Genomic DNA, 9,079 nt, shown 5'->3' on the forward strand with positions numbered 1-9,079 from the left:
CCTTCGATCTCTAAAGCTTCCGTTGTAGGTACCAAACCAATAGCGCTATACTGGCATATAAATTCGATCATCAAACGCGACACGAAGAAGTGGTCGCAGCAACGATAATAAATTAAAACATACACGATTATTACAGATATTATAAAAGTACGACCACAAAACTTCTGCGAGAAGTAGAAAAAAAAAAGCTATGAAAAACAAGCATATTATATGTTGTATGCTGCCGTGGCAGCTGAAGTCGACCGCCCTGCTCCAGTACCGGTGAAGAACAACCTTTTTAGAGATTAAAGCAGAAGTTTGGGCTAGTTGGTATTTCATGATTAAAGATTAAAACAGCGCAAGGACACGGACAAGAACAAGAAGGTAGACAAACAAGGCGCTGACTTACAACTGAAGTTTATTCGTTCTAACAGCGAGTATAAATACTGTATTGTCACAACAAACAAACATGAATAAAAAGCTTGACCTGGATGCCACGTGCTCACTAGCCATCGCTATGCACTGTCACTGTTTGTCTAAATAGGAACGTTCCTTATCTGACAAAGATAAGGAACGTTCAGAGAGCAGCTCTTAGGGGCCCGTTTCCGGCTTGAGCGGCGTCGCCGTCGCCGTCGGCGTAACCGCGAGGTCACGTGACCCCTCCCCCCCCGAGGTCACGTGACCCACCCAGGTCACGTGACACCCCTAGGTCACGTGACCCCCTGAGGTCACGTGACCTCCAGAAGTCACGTGACCTTAGGAGTCACGTGACCCACCCAGGTCACGTGACACCCCTGGGTCACGTGACCCCCAAAGGTCATGTGAGCCCCTGAGGTCACGTGACCCCCTTGAGGTCACGTGACCTCAAGGAGTCACCTATCCCTCAGTACGCTTCCATCTTCCTCCTCAAGAGCTGCGCTCTAACCGGCGTTACAGGGAATTGTAAACGGCTTTCATTTTTTATTCGATCCTCTTCTTCAGACTACAAATGTAACAGTAGCGCCGCCACAACGATTCCCCCCTTCAAGAATAAAAAGGAAATGCTATGTACAACATTAGAAACACGAACACTAATATAAAACAAAATCCCGCAACCTTTGTGGTCTGGAGGTCTGTCTGGCAGACCGTCTTGGTTCCATGGCCACTGAACTGGGCGAACTGATGGGGGGACATCCCGGTGTCGGCGAGGTCGATAGGGATGCCGGCAACGCAGTCTCCCACAATGTCGCGGGAGGTGATTGTGGTTGCGCGACCATAGAAGGTGAAGATGCGGTTGATGATGGGGTCGCTGATGGTGTCGAGAACCATGGCATGTGGCCCAGGTCAGCTTGAGGAGGTTGCTTCGTGCTTGGTGGTATGACGACCAGTCGCTTCCTGTTCCACACTTTCCCGTCTTCTAGGCGGTAAGCATTTTTTCCCCAGGTATTTCACCACATTGAGGGGCGCAGAATAGCTAAGGTTTCCTTTTGGAATGTGCCCTGGTAGTTTGACCCGTACTCTATCTCCAGGTTTCAGCACGTTGACTCTGGCTCCCCGGCGAGCATCCGTATACTTCTTGAACTTCTGCTGGTACTGAGTCACTCGTTGTCGCAGCTCTCCCAGACTCTTTGTCGGTTCATCGAAGAAATCCTTGGACGGGCCCCCTACGATGTCCAGCCTCGTCCTTGGATGGCGTCCATGCAAGAGGAACGCCGGCTTCTCGCCCGTGGCAGCGTGAGGAGTACAACGGTAGACTCCTAGGTACTCCACCACCGCTTCCTTTAGGGGACGCTGCTCCTGGACAATGATTTGCACAAAGTCCTTGAACACACGGTTGAAACGTTCAATCTGTCCATTACTTTGGGGATGGTACACCGAAGAGAAGGTGTGTCGCACTCCCCGTTCTGTCAAAAATGCTTCAAACTCAGCAGAAACGAACTGAGGGCCATGATCACTCACAAGTTCAGTAGGGTAGCCTTCCCGGCTAAACACTGCCCGTAAAAACGAGATGATCTTTCTTGACGTCACAAGTGCCGTCAGACACACTTCGGGCCACTTGCTGAAATAATCTATTAGTGTTACAGCGTACCGGCAGTCGCTGGGAGCTTTGGCAAAGGGCCCAATGATGTCTACTCCCACTTTTTCCCAGGGAGCAGACGGAAATGCAACTGGATGTAGAGGGGTTACCACGGGTTTTGCAGACTTGTCAACTGCTTGACAAACACCGCAGGACCTAACTGCAGTTTCAATATGTCTGTCCATTCCAGGCCACGAATGCGAGTCTCGAGCCCGCTGTTTAGTTGTTGTTATTCCAGGGTGAGCTTCGTGGGCTAGTTCCACAATCTTCGCAGTAAGGGCGGTAGGAACAACAACCCGATCCCCCCGAAACAGCAGGTCTCCACTCGTGGAAAGTCCTTCTTTTACTTAATGAAAGGGTGCCAGGTCAGGATGCAGCTCCTTTCTTGATGGCCAGGTGCCGGTTGTCAAAGCAATCACTTGTTGCAGACGGTTGTCCTGCCGAGTCTTTTCAACTAACTCTTGCTGCGATAGACACGAAGAAATGGCACAGACAACCTCGTCTTCCTGGGTCTCTCCAGGCGCATCAAGAGGCATACGCGAAAGAGCATCTGCCACAAAGTTGTCTTCTCCCTTCTTGAAGACCATGGTGAAGCTGTATGCGAGCAAACGACCATTCAGGATCTTGCAATCCTGAATGGTCGTTGGCCAGTCCCTTGCGAGCCCAACAGTGTCAACAGTGACTGGTGGTCGGTCTGCAGCGTAAAATGCCGACCCCACAAGAAAACGCGCCAATGCTCGCACGCCCACATACAGGCCAAAGCCTCACGCTCTCCAGCAGAGTACTTCCGCTCCTGTGGCGTTAGGGTTCGAAAGGCAGAGGAGACGGTCACAAGGACTCCATTTTTCTTCTGCTGTAGAACAGCTCCAAGGCCGTATGCTGAGGCTTCAGTTGTCACGACCACGGGCAGCTTAGGGTCGAACATTTGGAGAGGCTCACAGGAAAGTAAGGACTTCAGTCTCCAAAAACTCTTCCCGAGCAGCCGTCCAGCGGAAAGGTTCACCCTTGCCTAGTAGCTCACGTAGTGGTTCTGCCAGCTCTGCATACCGAGGGATGAACTTAGCGTAGTAGCCGACCATACCCAGAAACGAACGTAGCATGGTGACGTCTGTAGGTGCTTGAGCCTTGACAATCGCGTCAACGTGGCTTTGCATGGGCGACACTCCCCGCTGGCTGACAACATGCCCCAAGAATGACAGTTCCCGAACATTAAAGATGCACTTGTCGTTTAGCTTCAAGCCTGCTTCGCTGTGATGCGACGGAGAACTTCATGCAGATTCTTGAGGTACTCCTCTTCGCTAGTTCCAAAAACAATGATGTCATCCAGATAGCAGCGTACTTGTTGGCATCCCTTCAGGATTGTAGTCATCATTTTCTGGAACGCAGCAGGAGCCGATGCCAACCCAAAACAAACCCTGGTGAACCTGAAAAGTCCATCGTGGGTTATGAACGCCGTAAGGTCTCAGCTTTCCGGGCACAAAAGGACCTGATGGTGCGCGCTCGATAGATCCAGGTGTGAAAAGTACTTAGCTCCGACTAGTGCTTGTAGCAGTTCCTCAGTGTGAGGCAACGGAAAGCTATCAATTATGACAGCCTTGTTTACTTCTCTTAAATCGACATATAGTCGAACTTTCCCGTTCTTCTTTTTCACTGCTACGATCGGTGAGACCCATTCGGACGCATCAATCCTCTCGATGACGCCTGCCTGTAGAAGTCGCTGGAGCTCTTCGGAGACTTCGTCCCTGACAGAAAGAGGAAGTCTTCGCAGCTTAGCAGAAACGGGCTGAACTCCTTGACGCGTCTTCACCTTGTGAGCGAACCCCTTCGCGGTACCAAGGGTGCCGTCAAAAAGGTGAGCGAAGTCATCTACCAAATTTCGAGGGAGTCCAGGTGGTACGCACGTGGTGTTGAAACATTTCAAAGCGTATACCGCTGATCTCAAGGGATAATCAAGCGATATGGCGTTGATGCCGAGTATGCCCGTACCGTTCGGGACAACGTAGAAGTGTATAGAAGCCTTGCGCTCCTTGTAACCGACAGCAGCAACAAAGCAGCCTGCTACGGCGATCTTCAGCTGCGAAAAATCGAACAAACTTGCGGACGTACCTTGCAGCTGGTAAGCAGAACTGAAGTTTCTTCTGTACGTATATTCCGACATTATGGAAACTGCTGACCCTGTGTCAACCAAGAATGATAGGGGTGTTCCTTCGATACCGCTCTTCGGTTTATCGTGCACGTGAAGAATACTAAAAACGTCCTCGTCAGAGCCATTTAAGCACGCAACTTCTCCGACAGTACCCGCTTTGCTAGTGTGACTGGCGGTTACTCTTGCAGCCAGCGCGAAAATGTCCGACTTTCCCGCATCCAGCACACTTTTTTCCTCTTGCTTTGCATGTAGCGGAATTTGCAAGATGTCCCGACGACCCGCAGCGGTAACATTTCCTCGAAGTGGAGGATGAAGGTGTACGCTGTGGTCGCTCGGCTTTCGGAGACTTAACGTCCACCTTCTGCACCGATGAAGACGATAAGAGCTCTTTGGAGTACCGGACCGCTTCCTCGACCAGTCGGCCGATGGACAGGGTTAGACTACTTCCTTCCAGTAGTAGACGCTCTCGTAACTGCTGGCTCGTAGTCTTCGCCACCAGCTGATCTCGGATGAGCTCGTCCGCCAAGAGTCCGAACTCGCAGTCCACCGACAGGTCTCGCAGCTCGGCAACGAATACTTCGACGGATTCCCCCGGTAGCTGCGCTCGCTGCCTGAAGCGGTACGTCGTGCAACGACCACGTTCGAAGTCGCCGCGAAGTAGGTCTCCAGGGCCGCCAAAGCGACATCGTACTCGTCCGGCGCAGTCGGTGTCTTTGTGCCGGCAGTTGTTTCCTGCAGTCATAGGCGTGCGCAGGATTTTTCATTAGGGGGGGCGAGGTTTCCCCAGAGCGCCCCCGCCGCCCCCCTCCCCCCTCCCCCCCCCCCCTCCGCTTTCTATCAACGCACTCCCACTGATGTCCTTACGCTCATATTGTAGTGCTGAGACGAGATATGGTTATGAAACGTTTATTTCAACAATATTGAATTGTAACATATACAAAATATTATTAAGCAGTAGGTTTCACTTGTGAAATGTCCGCATAGAAAGGCAGTCCCTACGCAGCTGAGGCGTCAGTGACACAACGCGCATACAAAATTTTTTTATTCTTTCTAAACCAGAAAAAGAGACGACACATATGCCATCTTTAACAGCACAAAATATTTAAAAATATTGCCTCAACGTGACTCTGCTTGTATGGAAAATATACTATACATACAGGGTAAACGCATGAGTGCACCTACACATGGCGAAAGCTGTCATATGGCGTCTGCAACGTTCATGCAGAGGACGAAAAACGCCACCCAATACACAACGTAATAGCAAAGCTTAAAAGCACGAGAATATACCGCAGATTAAAAATACGAGAAACAGCAAGTTACAATATTTAGTAATTATTGAAGATAAACGCTATGACATTCCATTTTTTTTCTTCTGAGCATCCAAATGTATAGTTGATAATCTTACTTTCTGACGCTTGATAGAAACATGTAATAGAAACAAGATAACACCCACGCATTATGTCATGCTCAACAAACATTATACAAACTAATGGATATGTTATGTGGTGGTAAAATTATTTTATGGCTAGATTACTGAAAATGTGTAGCATGTGGGAGATATAGTACTTTTCACCAATCGTTAAAAGTCTAAAGCAAAATTCTACGCGATTTTGTCGCGAACTGTTCGATGACTGACTGCGTCGCGGCGTGTTTTTATGGTTGTTTGTTTCGTTGCGCGCACTAGAGGGAGGGAACTTTGGCGTCGGTGTTTTATGCCGTCCAAAAAGAAACCATGGGCCTCCTGCGGTGCCCAGAGGGTGCTGCGAATAAGACTTGTTAGTACTTGTTTTGGGTAGTACAAATTTTAGCGTCTCAAAATGTTACGCATGCAGAAGCGTGCCTGCTCTGGTGCGGAGCGCGAGATCACGATGAAAATGCAAAGACGGAACAAAAATTCGAACGCCGTCAAAGCTAAGACGCTGAGAGCGTGAGCCAAGAGATGCCGTTTCACGCGTCCAAAGTAGACATCAAAAAGAAAAAAAAATTAAAGCGTCGCGACACAGGTGTTGTGACGTCACCACCCAGAGGTAAGAGACGCGTGCCCTAGCGGTGGTGTCATGAATTTGGCACTTTCGATTCTCTTGCAACGTTGAGTTGGCCGATTTCTGGCGTCCAAAGTTGTTTTTTTGCTCTTTAGCACCACATAGAATTGAAAAAGCTCGACCAACGTGCCATAAGTAGGGCTATGCTCAATCAGGTGAGCTTGTACTACCCAAAATGAGGGCGCTATAGTTTGTTCAAAGCTTCAGCGCAGGAGGCCTATACCGCCGGTGCCGTCGCGCCTCGAGTCGGGCCAACTTTGCGCCCCCCCCTAGACGATTAGAGGGGGCGGCCGCCCCTTCTAATCGTCTAACCCCCCCCCCCACTGTGCGCACGCCTATGCCTGTGGTGGTACCGGAGGATGCGTCTACAGAAGTGTGTAGAAGACTCTCTGTCCTTCAACACCGAGGCAATGTAGAAGTAAGGCCTTCCGCCGAGCAGGTCCATGGGCGTCGCCCCCGAGGCGAGCAAGTAATTTTGGAACACCCGCCGCCACTGTTTCCACGGGATAGCAGGTCTCCCAGGAACAGGGAGGAAAGGAGGCGGCACCGCTAGGCTCATGCTTGTCGGTACATCCTCGTCGCCAATCTGTTGTATGCTGCCGTGGCAGCTGAACTCGACCGCCCTGCTCCATTACCGGTGAAGAACAACCTTTTTTATTCGATCCTCTTCTTCTTCAGACTACAAATGCAACAGTAGCGCCGCCACAACATTATACTTATTCGTAGTGGTCGATGTTAACATGGAGTAGACAAGCTAGAGTTCCACGTCAACTTTAGGTCCCCGAAACAAAAGCGGGAAAAGCAACTCAAGCGCGGTCACCTGCTTGCCGAAAAGCTCTTGGGAAGTGTGTATACTCACGATTAATCTGATCCAACTCCAAATGCATATTCCACATTCAAGTGCACGACGTATATACGACACTAAAAGAAAGAGGGAAAAGAACCTGAAAACCATGCAAATAACGACCGTCCTCAAAGCGCGCCGACCCCCGCACCAGCTGACAAAAAGGTGATACGGTATTACTTCATTACATGATATTTGTTTCCTCTCTGAAATTTGTTTTAACTTCATTTAAACCGGCGTATGTTTTTGTGCGGCCACACCATAGCACAACATTTTTCGTTAAATTTCTTGTTTGAAATTCGCAGCCAGGAACGGTTTCGATATGTTTTTGTTTGCTCGGATGTAATTCATTTGATATGCTGCTAGATAAACTGAATGTAGATCGAAATCGTATTCTCATTCTTGGTGATTTCAATATTCCTGATATAAACAGGAATTTCCAACCTATTGCTTTGTCGACTGGTACTGCCTCATTTAAAGGGGCCCTGCAATCACATTTAAGCGTCTACCTTTTTTGCGGTTTTCACATCTCTTGGGGTTCGGGCAAGCCAGCGGGCATGGAGACAGTAACAAAATATCAGTCACTGATATTTTAACCGGACGACGCGGAGACCTTGGTGGATGGATAGATGGATGAATCCGGCTGAGCCCTTTGGATCGGACGGTAGCTTAGGCCACCTAGTCATTTTGTTTTACCATTTAAGCTTAGAATATTTAAATGTGAAAACTATATTCACTCCGCACTGAAAAGAAAGTGAGGCTATAAAACCCCCTTGCCATTAGTTAATACGAAAATACCTAATTTTCTCTTGCTTTTTGCCACCATTCACTTAATCTTTGCTTGGATCGGACGGTAGCTTAGGCCACCTAGTCATTTTGTTTTACCATTTAAGCTTAGAATATTTAAATGTGAAAACTATATTCACTCCGCACTGAAAAGAAAGTGAGGCTATAAAACCCCCTTGCCATTAGTTAATACGAAAATACCTAATTTTCTCTCGCTTTTTGCCACCATTCACTTAATCTTTGCTTGGTAATTTCTAATGTCTTGAAATCCACTTTTCCTTCGCTGTCTCTAAAACCCAATGACTTTATTAAATTTATCCTGTCTTCGGTAGGCATAAGGTGAAGCCCTTTACAGTGGAGCATCAAGTGCTCAGGCGTCTCATCCTCCTTTCCACAAGCAGTGCACACTGTATTCATTTCCTGGTACTTCGTTTTGTATGTTCTGGTTTGCAAAACACCTAGTCCTTGCCTCGAACAGCAATGAGCTTCCCCTAAAATAGTCATAAATGCTTTCTTTGACAATAACTGTTTTGTTTAATCTATAGCTTTAAAGAGCCGTCTTTTTCTGCATTCCCTCTAGTCACCGATCTCTTTCTGTGGCCTTAACTTTCTTCTTAACTGAGACTTGCTCTTCCGTAACTCCACTATAGCCTCAAAACTTTCCTCTTAATTTTCTAGTGCGCTGTCTCCATTTCGTGTCTATACTCCTCATGTATAAATAGCTGAAAACCTTTCGTGCTCATTGCTCCCCATCCATTTGCCTCAGCCGATCCTCAAATTCTATCTTGCTCGCAGCTTCCCTGCCCTCAAATGACGCCCATCCCATGTCTCCTTGTACTCCCTGGTTTGGCGTTTTGCAATGTGCCCCAAAAGCCAGCCTACCTACTCCGCGCTGTCTTATTTCTAGTCTTGCATGCATTTCAGATTTCATGTATAGCACTGCGTTTCCAAAAGTCAAGCCAGGCACCATGACCCCCTTTCCAAATCTCTCTCACCACCTCACACCTGTTGTAATTCCAAAGTGCTCTATTTTTCATTACAGCTGCATTTTTGTTGCCCTTACCTATTATATACTTTTCATGCTCACTGAGATATTCTGCACCATCACATATCCATACTCCTAGATACTTGTATTTACTAGCTCTCTCAACTGTAATATTCGCGTATCTTCAGCTTCTCAACTTCATCATTGTTAAAAATCATGACTGCTGATTTTTCACTACTGA

The 9,079-nt window shown here is 48.1% G+C and overlaps 1 pseudogene; it reads right to left on the reverse strand.

Moving 5' to 3' along the window:
• Positions 1 to 4,341: 4,341 nt before the first annotated feature.
• On the reverse strand, positions 4,342 to 6,782 carry LOC120844425 (annotated as a pseudogene).
• Positions 6,783 to 9,079: the final 2,297 nt, after the last annotated feature.

The sequence above is a fragment of the Ixodes scapularis genome, unplaced genomic scaffold, assembly GCF_016920785.2.
Source record: "Ixodes scapularis isolate PalLabHiFi unplaced genomic scaffold, ASM1692078v2 PGA_scaffold1__304_contigs__length_218370807, whole genome shotgun sequence".
Classification (NCBI taxonomy): domain Eukaryota; kingdom Metazoa; phylum Arthropoda; class Arachnida; order Ixodida; family Ixodidae; genus Ixodes; species Ixodes scapularis.